The sequence below is a fragment of the Marmota monax genome, unplaced genomic scaffold (genome assembly GCF_021218885.2).
Source record: "Marmota monax isolate L192 unplaced genomic scaffold, Marmota_monax_Labrador192_F-V1.1 WCK01_AAM20220418_F8-fsc00365, whole genome shotgun sequence".
Classification (NCBI taxonomy): Eukaryota; Metazoa; Chordata; class Mammalia; order Rodentia; family Sciuridae; genus Marmota; species Marmota monax.
Window position 1 is genome coordinate 117989 of NW_026694544.1, and position 16701 is coordinate 134689.

General features: G+C 35.4%; 1 protein-coding gene across 1 annotated transcript in view; it reads left to right on the plus strand.

Moving 5' to 3' along the window:
• The first annotated feature begins 3764 nt into the window (after positions 1 to 3764).
• The window catches only part of Lca5 (lebercilin LCA5), a 65011-nt gene continuing 52074 nt past the window's right edge, over positions 3765 to 16701 (plus strand). Inside the window, exon 1 of the mRNA XM_046420695.2 lies at positions 3765 to 3908. The gene's annotated coding sequence lies outside the window, so the exon portion shown is untranslated. The remainder of the gene's footprint in view (positions 3909 to 16701) is intronic.

Genomic DNA, 16701 nt, shown 5'->3' on the forward strand with positions numbered 1-16701 from the left:
AGTCAGATCTGGAATATATTTTGGAGATTAAACCACCAGGATTTGTGGATGACTTGGTATATTATGTGAGGGGAAAAAGAAATCCAGCATGATCCTAAATTTGTGACGTAATTAAGTAGATAGAGATGCTACTTAATGAGATAGGGAAGAGTTGGGGTAGAAAGGAGACTGATGGCCATTTGAGTTTTGAAAATGTAAATTTGAAATGATTTGTCAAATAGGAAGGTGGATATATCAGTCTGGAAGTCAGATTTATATGTGATCACCTGAGAGAGAGTGTACATAAAGAGGGCTGGTGTGTGGTGCCATGGGTATTCTAGCATTTAGAGAACAGGAACAGTGGGGTAGTAAGAAAACCAAAAAAGCAGATGGCTATGAAAACTAAGAAAAGAGAATGTTTTAAGAAAGGGAGGATGATATGGGTTGAATCTGCAGTATCTCTCACAAGCCCCTGTGTTGGCTTGGTCCCTAGCTGGTGGTACTCTTGAGATATGGTGGAACCTTTAGGAAGTGGGGGCTAGTTGGGAGAGGTAGGTCACTAGATTGGGGGTCATGTCCTAGAAGCGTATATCTTGACTCTAGCTCCTCTCTCTCTCTCTCTGCTCTCTGGCCACTATGAGGTGAGCAGTTTTGCTCCATCACATATTCTCTACCTTAATGTTCTGCCTCATCAAAAGCCCACAGCCACAGAGCCAGACTGTGAAGTGAAACCTCTGAAACTGAGCTATATAAATCTTTCCTTCTCTGTGTTGATTTTCTTAGGTCTTTTGTCACAGTAACAAAAAGCTAAGAGAGGGAATGGTTCAAACACTGCTGTGAGATCAAGTAGGAATAGGATAGAAAATTGACTATTGGATTTAGGAAGATGAATATCGTTCATGATCTTGGCAAAAGCTGTCTCAGTGGAGTGGTGGGCATGAAAACTTGACAAGTGTGTGTTCCAAAGAAAATAATTGTTGAAAACCAGGTGGAGTTTACATTCTAGATTATAGATTACTTTTCAAAAAAATTAATTGGAAAATTAGAATAGAGAAATTGGGTTGTAAATATTATAGGACATGGAGTCAAATATCAGCTTCATTAGAGCTTCTTTGTTGATATGAATGATCATATAAAGAAGGTACAATTGTACAAAGCAGAGTTTTTGATATGGAGAAAAGCGCATGGTAAAAGGTTTAACTTTCAAAAGGAACAGAAATACTCCTTCAGTTTTACCAGGTTGGGAGGGCAAGGAGTACCAGGATAAATACAAATGGAGGAGGCTTCAAAGATGAGGTAATGCTCATCTGATTGTTGTTTTTGAAATATGGATTTGGTCACTCATCTAAGAGTTGGAAAACTTATATTTTATTTCATGTTTTATTAAGTGAGCTTTGTGACCTCAGATAAGGTACTTGTGACCTTGAATAAGTCATTATTTTTTTCTGGGCCTCAGTTTCCTTAATCTTTGCAAAGAAAGAAGTGATTCCCTAGAGTCTTTTCTAGTGCTCCATTGTTATATAATCTTATTAGGCTATAGTATGGTTTTTATTTCTTTATACTGTGTAAGAAAAATTAATAATTATTGTTCTAATAGTGGCTTTATCTGGTCATTATCTGTTTCCTCCTCTCCCCTTTTGGTCCAAATTTCCGGGTCTTTTTTCCTTTAACTTGTCTTTCATTTGCCTATTTCATTGGCTTGTTTGAGTTGTTTTTCTGAGAGCTCTGCCAGCCCTGCAACCAACAGTGTTTCTGCAAGGACTGATTTCTTAACAGTGAATTTTTGTCTTAAGTTTTCATTCTCAAGGAAATCTTAGCTATTTGAGTTGCCATATTTTCTGAGGAATATTTGTTTATTAAATGTCATGAAGAATTTTAAAGTAGTATGAGATGAACAAAATATGTAGATTAGAAATGCCCCTTATTTCAAAACAGAACTTAAGTAATCAGAAATGACAAAAATAAGAATATATTCTATAGTGTTCCTGGGGCTATTCTTCATTTATCATTAAGGGACTATTTTTTCTTCTTCTTCTCCTTTTTTAAAAAAAATATATTTAGTTGTAGATGGACACAATACCTTTATTTAATTTTTATGTGGTGCTAAGGATCAAACCCTGTACCTCACATGTGCTAGCCAAGTGCTTTACCACTGAGCTACAAACCCAGCCCAGGGAAGTATTTTCATGTAATTAGTATGTAATCTTTTGGGGGAGCATGTAAAGGATACATACATAATTTATTGTGACTGTTTTTTAAAGTGTTTTTTCTACGGAAGAGTTAGATCCTGTCTCAGTATGTTGCTCTTCTTGGTTTCCTCATTGTTTGAAATGTCATCTGTATCTTCAGTAATTTTTTTTTTGACCCAATGGGTGCATGCATTGAGTAGTAGCTTCATGAACTTTGGAAAATTGATGGTTTATGTCAGATTGTTGAAAAGGGTAAGAATAATTTTTAGAAATAATTGGCTCAAAAATGACATATTTGTTGTTAAAGATATAGATCTGACCATATATACTTGGTCTCTTATCTTTTTGGAGATAACACTAACATAATAAAGAAAAAGAACAAGCCTATAAACATTGAAGAACTATCAAGATATTCTCAGTAGATGTTTTAGTCCACTTTTTTTTTTTTTGCTGCTGTGACTTAAAGATCTGACCAGAACAATTATAGAGAAAGAAAAGTTTATTTGGGGGTTCATAGTTTTAGAGGTCTCAATCCATAGACAGCAGGCTTCATTCCCCAGAGCTCGAGGTGAGGCAGGACATCATGGCAGAAGAGTGTGGCAGAGGGAAGCAGCTCACATGATAATCAAGAAGCAGAGAGATTTCACTCACCAGATGCAAATATATACCTCAAAGCCATGCCCCAATACCCACTCCTCCAGCCATACCTCACCTGTCTCCAATTACCACCCAGTTAATCCCATCAAGGATTAATTCACTGCTTTGGTTAAGGCTATGACCCAGTTATTTCTCCTGAAGCTTCTTTCATTGTCTCACACATGAATTTTTGGCACCTCACATCTATACCATAATAGTGGACAAGAGATTATAACATGTTTCTGAAAGGGGCAGAGAGTAGTAATGGAACAAACAGAGAAAACTTTGTCCAAAAATAATCAAGAGAGAGCGGCAACAAAGGAAGAGTCTGATGTATCTAATAAAATCTCAAAATCTTGAGAATTAAAATGTCAAAGAGAAAGGATGATTGAAAATTGGAAGGGAGGAATAAATGAAAACTTTGTAAAGAACAATTGTGCCTCCTTTTCCACCTAAGCCCATGCAGTGACAGTTACTATTCTACTCCCTGACTCCTCACTCCTTTCTCTCTTTCTACAAAATATACAGAGGTTATTTCTTCTGGAAATAAAAATAAAGAGGAATAGTAGTATTGTCATGGTGGATATTTGTGCCTGGAGATAGTTTTTAGGCAGTTTCTTATATAATGACTGATTCTTTACACTTCATTTTAAAACAAAATGTACCAGTCCAGAAGCCTCACTAATAATGCACAGTGTTTCTATTTATTCTTGTTAAATGTGAATGTTATGGTTTAGATATTAGGTGTCTCTCATGGGTAAGACAATGCAAGAAAGTTTAGAGGTAAGATGATTGAGTTATGAGAGCCTTAATCTAATCAGCGCAGTAAATCTAATAGGAATTAACTGGTGGTAACTGAAGGCAGATAGGGTATGGCTGGAGGAGGTGGGTCATGCCCATGGGGTATATATTTTGTCCCTTTGAGTGGAGTAATTAGTCTTTCTCTCTCCGCTTCCAGGTGCCATGTCTTTAGCTGCTTTCCTCTACCACACTCCTCTGCTGTAATGTTCCATCTCACCTAGGGCCCAGAGCAATGGAGCTGGCTGGCTGTGGACTGAGACCTGAAACCTTGTGTTCCAAATAAACTTTTCCTCCTCTAAAATTGTTAGTGTTAGGTTTTAAGGTCACAGCACCAAAAAAGCTAACTAAAACAAATGGCCAACGAAGAATTCTCTTCAAAGAAATAAAATTAATAGTGTATAAATAAAAAGCCTATGATAAACAGAAGAAACTGACACTATGTAAAAGAATCCTCAAATTAGTAGAGACAAACAGGAAAGTGCATGTTTACTATTCTCAGAAATGAAAATATATTGCCTCAATAAAGCAAGAACAAAGTAATTATTTTAAAATCAGAAAGGAGAGTTCTTTGAAGTGAAAATGTTGGCGCAGTTTTTATTTTTGCTTATTCATTCATTTATTTTGGTACTGGGCATTGGACTTGGTCTTGAGTGCTTTACCACTGAACTACATCTCCAGACCTTTACAGTTTTAATTTTGAGAAAAGGTCTTGCTAAGTTGCTGAAGTTAGCCTTGAATTTTGTGATCCTTCTGGCTTTGCCTCCCAAGTTACTGGAGTTGTATGTGTGTGCCACTATGTCTAGTAGCACAGTTTTTAAAAGTTGATGGTTATGAGGATAAACCAAATTAAAATTCTTTGAAAATAGATCAAAAAGATGAAGAGAGCAGGTCTGTTATTTAACCAGCAGAAGTTTCAAAATAGTGGAAATAATAGAGGTCAATTATCAGAAAAAATACAAGTTTCCGTATTAAATGAAAAAAGTTTTCTGCTTATCTTGGGTGGTTTTTATTTCCTTTTTTATTTCAAAGATAACTTTGCTAGATATTGCAATTTTGGTTGATAGGTATTTTCTTTTACGACTTGGAACACATCATTCTAAACCTTTATGGATTTTAGAGTTTGTGCTAAGAAAGCAGAAGTAGTTAATGTTACTTGATGTTTTTCTCTTGAGGCATTTAAAATTCTATTCTTGTTCCTGTGTTAGGCATTTATTTTAATTATACTATGTTGTGAATCAGTTCTTTTTTGATCTTGTCTAGGGTTGTTAATGCATTCTGTATTTGGATATCCATCTCATTCACAAGGTTTGAAAATTCTAAAAAGGTTATCCATTCCATTAGTCTGCATCTCATACCTCTCTTTGATTCCAGTGATTCTTTAATCTGGTCTCTTAATATTGTCCCAGTTGTTCTATATTCTGGTCTTGGTTACTTTTTTCTTTTCTTTAATACTGTCTGAATGTTCAAGGCCAGTCACATTGTCTTCTAGCTTTGAGATTCTGTGTTTAGCATGATCTGCTCTATCATTAGAGAGACTTTCAACTGAACATTTTTATTTGATTTATTGTCTTGCATTTCTAAGATTTCTGTTTGGTTCTTTTTCAGTATCTCTTATCTCCTTTTTGAATTTCTCATTCATATCCTGTATTGACTTGAATGTTCAAAATGTGAAGAGAGAGAAAGTAAAGTGATGTAGCAAGGGATTGCTATAAATGAGAAGGAGAAAAAAAATGAAAGAAACAAGTAAAAGAGATAAAAAAAGAGAATTTGTCTATTAAGGGAGAAGGAGAGAAAGAAATAAGAGAAACAAAAACAAAACAAACATTCTAATGCTCAAAAGACAATACAAAGAAAAACAAGTTTTAAATAAAAAGTGCTAAAAATGAGAAAAGAAACAAATATGTGTATTATGTATCCATGAACCATATATTCATGAATCAATCTGTACAGTAAGAACACACACACAAGATTCTTAATGAAAAATGGAAGAATTGTATCCATTGAGGTGGTTGAAAGTGTTAACAAGGATGAATAGTAACTGCCTATGCTCAACTGCCCTTCTTTTCTTTTCTTTCTTTTTTTTTTTTTTTTTTTGTGGTGCTGGGGATTGAACCCAGTGACTTGTGTAGTGAGGCAAACACACTTCCAACTGAGCTATATCCCCAGCCCCCTTCTTTTCATTTTGTCTTGGGCTATATACCACTTAAAGCAAGGGCTGGGGTTGTTAAACTCTTCCTCTTATTGTGTTGCTCACTGAGCTGTCATCTGCAATGGCCTATTACTGAGGCTAGTCGAAATCACTCTTAGCTTCCCTTCTCACCAGGGAAGGTAGGATGGAATGGAAAGTAGTGTCAATTGGAGTTTTGTCTAGACAGACCAAATCAGTGTACTTGCAGGGTAGAAACTGCTGGTGGATTTCTAAGTGGGGAATTTCAGTGCCTGGAGTATAGCAGTAGTCAGGCCTCTAGAGGGGACTTCATTGGGTGGTGGTGTCTGCTCTGTCCCTAAGGCTAGGCAAACCCTGATCTCTGCTGGAAATCTGGATTTTAGAAGCCTCCTAAGAATTCTACTCAAAGGGTAGGGGAGCCAATCCTTCCACATGTCTCTCATAGTCTACATCAATGAATACAGTTTTCAAGGCTTAGTCCCAAAATGTTTCCATGCCTATCTGTTCAGTTTCTTGACCCTTTTCAGCAGGTCACATGAGCTGCTTGACTCAAAAGCGAAGTAAGTTGTACTCCCCTCTGTATCTGTGATTTGAATTCCCCTAGTTACAATCTTCTCTGTGCCTGTTTCAATCATGTAGGCACTTGCTGGGAAAGTATGGCAATATTTGCTTTGATTTCCTGGGCTTTTGCAGCAGCAAACTGCAGTATGGCCTCCTCAAGATGGCTCCCGGCTTCAGTTCTTTGCTTGCCAGTTAAGAAACCCAGAGCACTTTTCAAATACCATTTGCTGTGCAGCCTCTGAATCTGCTACATTCAGGCCACTTTTCTTTTCTACAGGTTTTTTCATCCCATGTTTGTTGGCGTTTGTTATCCTTCCCCTCAGTAGTGACCCAGTGCTGCCACCACCACTGTAACCAGCTTGGTTCCAATGTACTCTTCTTGTACTTTGTTCAGTGCATGCAAATTTCTGAGTCTCTAAGATACTCTGATATCCAGTATTGAATTTCAGTGAGTTTCTGCTTTTACCCGCCTCGATAAGAAGTAGTACTCCTACTACTTGAATCCCAATCCATGGAGCAAATGGAAATGCAGCCTTCTTCTAATCCACAATCTTGAATAATCAACAATATTTAGAACATATGAATTATTTATTTCTGGAATTTGCTGCTAATATTTTTAGACCCAGTTGACCATGGGTAACTGAAACTATGGAAAACAAAACCATTGATGAAGGGGAAACTACTGTAAGCATAAAAGTATAAGCCATTAAAATGCCTTTCTTAGGGAATGGGACTTGGATAATGGGACAACGTACATTTCCTTTTTTTGTTGTTGTGTAACTGTAGATGTATTTGGGAGGAGGAGAAAAAAGAGTGTATTGTGGATTCTTCCCATTGACATTAAAAACTGCTCTGATTTAGATGGAATAAATCTTCTGTTATGCAAATATGAACAGAATGACTTATTTTTTCCATTAATTTACTTTTAATTTTTAATAGAGTGCTAAATTTTATTTTTGTATTATATTTCACATATAAATGATGTATAAATAATAAAACACAAAATTATATTTTATTAACACATTTATTTTCCAAATTAATGAGTTTCTGTATGGCATTTCCATACACATGTATAACAGTGCATTGATCATGTCCACCTTCCCTTCTACCTTCTGTCATACTCTCTACTCACTCCCCTCCTACGAGTACCCTTCCTAGTACCTAAATTGCCTCTATTTTCAAGTTATCTTTTATTTAGTTTCCATATAATATATATTTACACATGTATATACACATAAATGCACACACATATGTAATAATGTAATATTATTATTATTATTATTATTATTATTGTTTTGTGACTGTTGTGAATGATTTACTTGCCTGATTTCTTTCTCAGTGAGTTCATTATTGATGTATAGAAAACCTGCTGATGTTTTGTGTTGATTTTATATCGCTATTTTACTGACTTTATTAGTTCTAAAAGTCTTTTGGTAAAGCATTTAAGATTTTCTATATATAGAATCATTTTAGTAAACTGGGATTATTTGACTTCCTTTCCTATTTATATGCATTTTCTTTCTTTCTGTTAGTGATTGCTTAGTTTAAATTTCCAGTACTATATTGAAGAAGAGTGGTAAGAGTGGGTACCCTTGTCTTGATCCTGATCTTAGAGGAAATGCTTTTAGTTTTTCCCCATTCAGTATGATTTTGGCTATGGCTTTGTCATATATATCATTAATTATATTCAGGTTTGATCCTTCTATACCTATTTTATTCAGGTGTTTTACTGTGGAGGAATGTATTGTTCTGTTAAAGACTATTTCTGCCTTTGAAATGATGCCAATTGAGATTTTTCATCAAATGATATCAAGTGATATTTTCCCTTCATTCTCTTTATGTGCTCTATTATGTTTATTGAATAATATGTTGAACCATCATTGCATCTCTAGAATGAAACCAAGTTGATCATGGCATATATGATCTTTTTGGTATGTGCTATTGAAAACTATTTGTAAGTATTTTATTGAGAAGTTTTATATCTGTGTTCATCAGATATGTTGGTCTGTAGTTTTTTTTTTTTTCCTTTTTTTTTTAGTTGTAGTTAGACACAATACCTTTATTTTATTTATTTTTATGGGGTGTTGAGGATTGTGGGGCTCTCTCTCATCCAGCGAGGAGGTCTGTGGAACAGATTAGAGGACAGTGTGGCTGCAGAGTCCCTAATCAAGACCTTTGGAGACCAAGCAGGAAGCAGGTCTGATTTTACTGCACAGTTATCATGTATATATACTCAGGCAGTAGTTAAGCAGATTATAGGAAGCCACCAATGCAATTTCTGCTAACTGTTCTTGCAGCGACCAGCTAAGGAGTGGGCTATGGAGCAAGCACAGGAACTTCAACACATGGCCTCACCTCCAGGGCTGTGCCTTCGGGGGTAATATAATTAGTGATAATGATATGATAATGTACCTTCGGGGTAAGGAGCCTGCCACTCACACACCTAGCATGAGGGGAGTGGCCTACCACTCAGAGCCCTTAATGTATGCCAAGTATGCAGCACTCCATGCACTTGTCCCCACAGAGGATCAAACCCAGGGCCTTACACGTGCTCCATGATTGTTCCACTGAGCCACAACCCCAGCCCCTGGTGTGTCGTTTTATTTATTTATTTATGTCCTTACAAGGTTTTGGTAGCAGGTAATACTGGCTTCAGAGAATGAGTTTAAAAAGGATTCCTTTCTTCATTTTATGGATAGTTTGAGAAACATTGCTGTTTTTAAAAAATCTGATGAGATTTAGCAGTGAATTCATTGGGTCCTGGGCTTTTCTTCATTGGGAGACTTTTTTTAATGACTCAATCTCATTAGCTATTGGTATACTTTATATATATAATATATATATATATATATATATACACATATATATTATATATGTATATATACACACACATATATGTATATATATGTATACTTAAATATATTTACATATATGTTTGTGTATGTACATACACACACACACTCTTGGTTCAATTTTGGTAGATCATATGTATCCAGAAATGTGTCTGTTTTCTCTGGATTTTCTAGTTTTTTTAGCATAGAGTTTTTTTTTGTTTGTTTGTTTTTTAACAATATTTCCTAATGATCTTTTGAGTTTCAGTGGTGTCTGTAATAGTATTTTCTTTTTTTAACCTCTGATTTTATTTATTTGGATATCCTTTTTTCTTTTGGTTAGTTTTGCCAAAGGTTTGTCAATTTTGTTTGTCTTTTGAAAGAACCAACTCTATTTCATTGATCCTTTGTATTGCTCTTTTGGCCTTTATTTTATTTATTCTTTCTCTGATCTTTATTATTTCTTCCCTTCTACTGATTTTGGATTTAGTGTATTCTTAAGACCTTGAAATTCATTACTAGGTTATTTATCTGAGGTCTCTGTTTTTTTTTTTTCCACTAAAGCATTCATCACTATCAACTTTCTTCTTGATACTCCTTTCTCTGTATTCCATATGTTTTGATATATTGGGTTTCCATTTTGATTTGATTCAAGAGGTATTTAAATTTCCCCTCTGATTTCTTAAACGACTCAATGTTCATTTAATAGTGTGTTTAGTCTCTATGTATTGTATCATTTCTACAGTTTCTCTTGGTGTTGATTTCTAGTTTAATTCCATTGTAATCAGATAAGATGCAGAAATTATTTGTTTCAAGTTTTTGAATTTGTTAAGACTTGCTTTGTGAGCTAATATATGCTTTATTGGGGGCAGTGTTAAATGTACTAATGAAAAGAATGTACATTTGGTAGCTGTTGGATGGAATGTTCTGTAGATGTCTTTTAAGTCCAGTTTACTTATAGTATAATTTATCTCTGATGTTTCTTTGTTGATTTTTTTGTCTGGATGATCTGTTAATAAGACTAGGGTATTGAAGTTAACCACTATTGTATTGGGAACAATTTATTCATTTATGTAGTGTTTGGTATATGAAATTAGGTGCTCTAATGTTTGGTGCATGTGTATTTATAATCATTATATCTTCTTGATGAATTATTCCATTGATTAACATGTAACAACTTTCTTTGTCTCGCTTAATTTTGTCCTAAAGTGTATTTTATTAGATATAAAAATAGCTACTCCTGCTTGCTTTTGGATTTCATTTGCTTCGGATTTTATTTTCTAGCCTTTCACTTTCAGTCTGTGTATGTCTTTGCAGAAGAGGTGAATTTATTGTTTGGTCTTGTTTTTTAATCTACTCAACAAATCTGCATCTTTTAATTACAGAATTAAGGCCACTTATATTCAGGGTTATTATTGAAAGGTATGTATTTGTTGTCATTTTATTGTTTTTCTTGTGGTTGTTTTAAATATTGTATGTTCATTTTTTTCTCTTTAGAAGTTTGATAGTGTACTATATTGATAAGTTTTAATCTTTCCTGTTTCATTTGCATGTCTGATGTTCTGGTTATATTTATCCTTTCCTATACTCTGTGATTATATTTATCTTTCTTCCTTTTCTGAGTGTAGGATTTGCTGTTATCTAATGCTGGTCTTGTCATAAATTCCCTTAGTTTAGGCTTATCTTGGAAGGTCCTTATTAATCCTTTGATTCTGAAAGAAAGATAATCTTGCTGACTATAACCTCTTGATTGGCACTTGTTTTCTTTCAGAATTCATAATACCTCATCCCATACTCTCCTGGCCTACAGAATTTCTACTAAGAAATTTGTGTGTGTTTAATGGGTTTGTCTTTAAATGTGCCTTGGTACTTTTCTCTTGAAGATTTTTATTTTCTTTCTTCATACTGAACTTTTAGCATAGTAACTGTATTGTGAGAGATTCTTTCTGGTCATGTATATATGCAATTCCAAGTGCCTTCGTACCTAGATGTCTGTGTCTTTCCCAAGAGTTGGGAAATTTTCTGCTTTTATTTCATTGAATAGGTTTTTTTATGCCTTTAGCCTGTAGCTCTTCTCCTGTGGGTATACCTGCTGTGTGGATGCTTGGTCTTTTAATGGTGTCCTGGAGATTTTTTGTTTTGTTCATTCTTTTTTTTCCCACTTATTTCTATCTTAATGTAATATCAGGCTTGTCTTAATATCTCCGATAGTCTTTCTTCTGCTTGATCCAGTCTGTCCGTAAGACTTTCAACTGAATTTTTATCTGATTTATATGAACTTTTCATTTCCAATATTTCTATTTGGTTCTTTTTCAAAAACTCCATTTACGGAAATTCTCATTCATATCTTGCATTGTCTGTTTGAATTCATTCAGTTGTTTATTTGTATTCTCTTGGAATCTATTGAGCTTTAAAAAATCATTCTTTTGAATTTTTGTCCAGTATTTTATCTAATTTGATATCTTTAGAATCTGTTACTATACAACTATGAACTTTAGAAGGTTCTTATTGCCTTATTTTATCATTTTTTGTTTGTATGTTGTGTTTGTACATCTCTTGGGATGGATAGCTCTTCCATTTCTATATGAGAAACTTCTTAACTGGCCTTCTTTTGATGATGTATCTTGAATATCAGTTTATTGTGTAATGCTGGGTTTAATTCCAACTGGACTTTGTAACATGGTCTCCCTGTGGCGTCTTCAGCTGTGATTAGTAAGTTTTGACACAATGTGCAGTGTATTGGAGCCTGAGAAGCCCACCTTTTTTTGAAGGCATTGCAAGAGTGGGATCCCTTTGATAATTTAACTAAATGTGGCATAGACAGAAGGGTTGAGTGGCACTCTCTGTGGTTACTCCTACAGTGGGAATATATGCCTCTATCAGGTGGTAGAGGTTTCCATAGTCACTTGAAAGCAGTTCTCATATTGACCCTTCTAATCATGGTGAAGGACTTGAAGCTTTTTATCCTCTGTTTAGACATTGGTCAGTTTCTGGTTTTTCAGGTGGAAATGCAGGGACCCAGATCACAGCTCCAACTCTGTGGCACTCAGATTCACACTTGTCAGTGATGTGCCATCTTTAGGATGTTTTTAAAAAAAAAACAACACTGAGGACTCACATAGGCACAATGTCCAAAATGGTTTTGTTATTTCTTTCTGCTATTATGGAGGGGGTACCCAGGAGGGAAATGGTAGAGCCTTTCCCCCATTTGTGCCCACTTTGGGATGGGCCATTAGCTAGGGGCTTCTGTTCCCTATATTCTTTAAGTTGAAGTATCTGCCAAGGTTTGAGCAGGACCAAGTCACAGCTAGAGCTAGGTGTAATTCCTCTTAGTGGGATTTGCCGTGTAGTTCAGGGCAGAGCACCTTCTCAATATGTGTAAAGTCCTGGGCTTGATGCCTAGCACTGTTGGGGCTGGGGGGAGCAAAACCAAGAGATAAGGGGGAAACATGTAGCATAAAATATTTTAAAAATTTAACGTTAAAATTTTAAAAAGTTCAAAATGGGGGAAAATTAAAGAGTAGAAAAGAAAAAAGGTATAAATAAAAATTTATTTCGGGGGAAGAAAGGATGATTGCAGCTTATGCTGATCAAGCCTTCTCTGTGGGTCTTCTTAGGCTGTGCACCCTGTGGACAGAGAGAAAATTAAGGATTATTCACAGGCCCCCATTCTCCATTCCTTTTTTTTTGTTTGTTTTGCTTGCCAGGTGGCTAGCAGGAGTGATTTGTGGCTGAATCTAGTTGGAATTCCACTCAGCTTTTTTTCATGCTGAAATGAGCTAGCACAGCATGCAGAGCTATCCAGGCAAAGATTGTCTCCGTAGCTTTTTGGGTTGTGGATCAAAGACTGAAGCTGCAGTGTGTTAGCAAAGTAGTACAGAATTCAGATTTCATTAAGCAAAGATTCTCTCTGGAATTTTTTGAACTTTCATTCCTTGGGCCGAGAAAAATCCAGTTTGTCCCTAGATGCCCCAAGTGGGTAGAGAGAGCTGTGGACTGCCTGAGAGCTGTACTGGGAGGGTGGCAGTGGGTTCTGTATAGTTCACCACCCACAATCCTGGTGCTCCCACACATGACTTGCATACCAAATCATATATGACTGTTTACTCTCATGGACTTGTCGGGTTTCTCAAACTATAGATTTTAAAGGGAAGTACCTTCCATTTCCCTCCACCTCACAATCTGGTTTCTCATCTCAGAATTCTCATCAGGTTTGTGTTAGATCTCTTACCTGGGCCAAACCAATTCATGAGGCAAATACCCACTTAACCAGTATTGTGAAATTGCTACAGGGTCTACTAGGGTCCTTGAGAAAGGAAAATGCTGGGCCCTTTGATCTCCACAGCAGTAAGCTCAGACAACAGACCCTTCTAGTATGGCTTCCAGTTACAACTCTGTGAAAATACACTGGGAAGTGGGGAGAAGTTTTTCAGAGTTAGCTCACTATGCAGTTCCTGATCCTTTATCTGTTTAGAGTTTATGGCTGCAAGATTCCAAATTCTGTATATGCAGCTCTCTGGGACTCCCCCTTTCACCTATACCCTGGTGGTGAAGTATTTCTTCTCTCCTTGCCATGCTGCTCTGAGGTCAGTTCTGGGATACTGTTTCTTCCACTATTTCAATATTCAAAATCCCAGGGTTTCTCAAGGTCTCTTTCTCTCTACTCTTGAATTCCAGCACTCTCTCATAGCCACTCACCTCAACAAGCAACTACACTCATTATTTTGGTTCTGCCTTGTGGAAAAGCAGGCAGGTGCTAGGTGCCACTAATCTGCCATCTTGAAATCATCTTTTTATTATTAGCAAAGCAAAAGTCTTTGACAAGGACCTGTCAAAGACTTGTGTTTGAATTATAAATAAATCTTGTGTTGAATTATAAATAAAATTGCTGATGTTTACCAAATACTTAATTGTGTAATAGTTATTGAATTATCCCATTTAATCCTTACAGCAATTCTCTAAGGCAGTTACTATTAATAGTCCTATTTTACAGATAAAAAATTTTAAAATTTTAGATTTAGATTGATAGATTAGGTAAAATCCAGATTTGCACAGCCAATGAGGTGTGAAGATACTTCCTTGCTCTTACTCATTATCCTTTTTCTTATTCACATACTTATTCATGTGGAAGTGTTTTCTTTCAGGATTGCAGAGTAAAAGATTCGGGCTGATTAGATTTATTTTTAAAACATTAGTATTTGCTGATTTAAGATATAATAGTGAGTTTTAACAGAGATTGAGTTTACTAGATATTACTATATCAGAAGTAAGATCAAAGTTCTAGGTTTGGGTTTGGGATACGGCTCTGTGGAAGAGTGTATGCTTAGTATGCAACATGACCCCGTGTTTAGTCCAGCACCAAACAAACAAAATACTTAAATTTGTATTTCGTTTTTTTAAAATCTTTTTTTTAACTAAGGAAAATTTTGAACAAATACAGAAGTAAACTATCAGAAAATGAAGCTGTTAAGTCTTTATCACCAATTTACAAAACTATCAACTCATTGCAAATCTTATTTCATTCTCCCTAGTTTATTTTGAAACTAACCTCAAACATTTAATTTTACATGTAAATACTTGAACATATATCTCTAAGATATAAAAATTCTTAACAACAAACAAACCATAATATCACTATTTTATCTAAAGCAGTTATTCCTTAATATTAAATAGCCAGTGTTTAAACTTTCTCACTTATCTTTTTGTTTTATACAACTTTTTGAATCAGGATTGAAATAAAGTCCATAGGTTACAATTTTTATGATTTCTTAATAATAAAAATCTTATTTCTTAAGACTTTCTCAATATATAAATACCATCTTCCTATTCTGCTTGTAATTTATTTGTTGAAGAAACATTTTTCTTGTAGAGTTTGCCTCAGTTTGGATTTTGCTGTTATTTTCCTTGTACTTCTATCCTTCTGTCAGGGTGGCTGGTGCAAATATCCATGAGAGACACATCTCTGAGTTCAAACAAAGATTTATTGACAGAGAATATCTGCCAGGCTGCCCTTCTGCAAGGTGCAGTAGCCTGCTGGAAAAAACTTATTTATTATATAGTCATGTACAATGAACTAGTAAAAAATAACCCTTCTGGTCCTATGATTATTACTTGGTATCTGTATTGTGGTTTCAGTAATTAGGGACTCTTTGGGGGCAAGCCTAATGGGAAGGTCATGCCTGGGTGGGTAGGTGATGATTTTTAAAATGGAGTTACTTTTGCGTAAGAATCTAACACCTTGTATTTTCTGTAAATTGTCATTTACATTTAGAGGATTGATCAGATTTAGATTTAACTCTTTGGGGAGGGAAGGCAAATACTTCAGAGGTATTGTTGTGTACTATGAGGAGGCACATAATATCTGTTTGTTTTGTTTTTTTTTTTTTTTCACAACATGTTAGCTTTGCCTTTTTGTAACCAAAATAGCTGATAAGAACAACTTAGAGGAAGAAAGTTCATTTTGACTCATGGTTTTAGAGGTTTAGTCCATAGCAGGCTGACTCCATTGTTCTGGGTGCAAGGGGAGGCAGAATACCATGGCAGAAGGGTGTGGCAAAGGGAGCACTGCTTACCTCATGGCAACTTAGAGCTGCAGGGAAGATGAACCCTTTCAGGACATGCCCCCTATGACCACTCCTCCAGCCATTTTCCAATAGCCTACAGTTAGCATTCAGTCCATCTAAACTAGAATGGACTGATAAGTGTATAGTGCTCATAATCCAATCATTTCACCTCTGAATATTCTATTAATAGCAGCTTTTGGGGGGATACCGTATGTCCAAACCGAAATACTTGGTTATAGCAATTGGTATTCATCATCTAGCTTTATTATTTCATTAGTGGTTACAAAATGTCAATATTCTAATTCCTTCACTGCAATATTTTCTTTTCCCTTTGTTTTCTAAAATAATTCTAAAGAAATACTTTCCCTCATGTGCTACATTGTTATTTTAAGATACAGCTTTTGGCATTATAGGCAATATACTCATTTTTACCCCTTTATGTATCAATTTTAAGATACAGCTTTTGGCATTATAGGCAATATACTCATTTTTACCCCTTTATGTATCAATTTTCTAATTAATGAGTTGGTTCTCTAGCATCTTCCAAAGGTGACTGATTTTTAAAAATATATGATATGAGATTACATATATTTTATCTGTTTTAATCACTTATTGATGCAATTCTACGCATGATGAACATTTCCCATCTTTGGCTAGCAGAAGCGTCTTCAAATTGGCTCTTCAGCCCTTTTGGTAGTTCATCAGTAGTGTCTGATATCTTCCTTGCTTTCTGAAATGACCAAACCTCTAGATTTCTGATTTATCTTTTATATTTCGTCCCTCAGACATGGAATTAGACATTTACAAGGAGCTTTAGTTCTTTTATTGGGAAGTGGCATTCAGAAACCACATTTGGGTGCTAGTTTATTACAACTCGTTTGATTTTTTTTTTGTGTGTGTGTGTGTGTGTGTGTGTGTGATTAAACCCACAGGTGCTTAACCACTGAGCCACATTATTTTTTGAGATAGGGCCT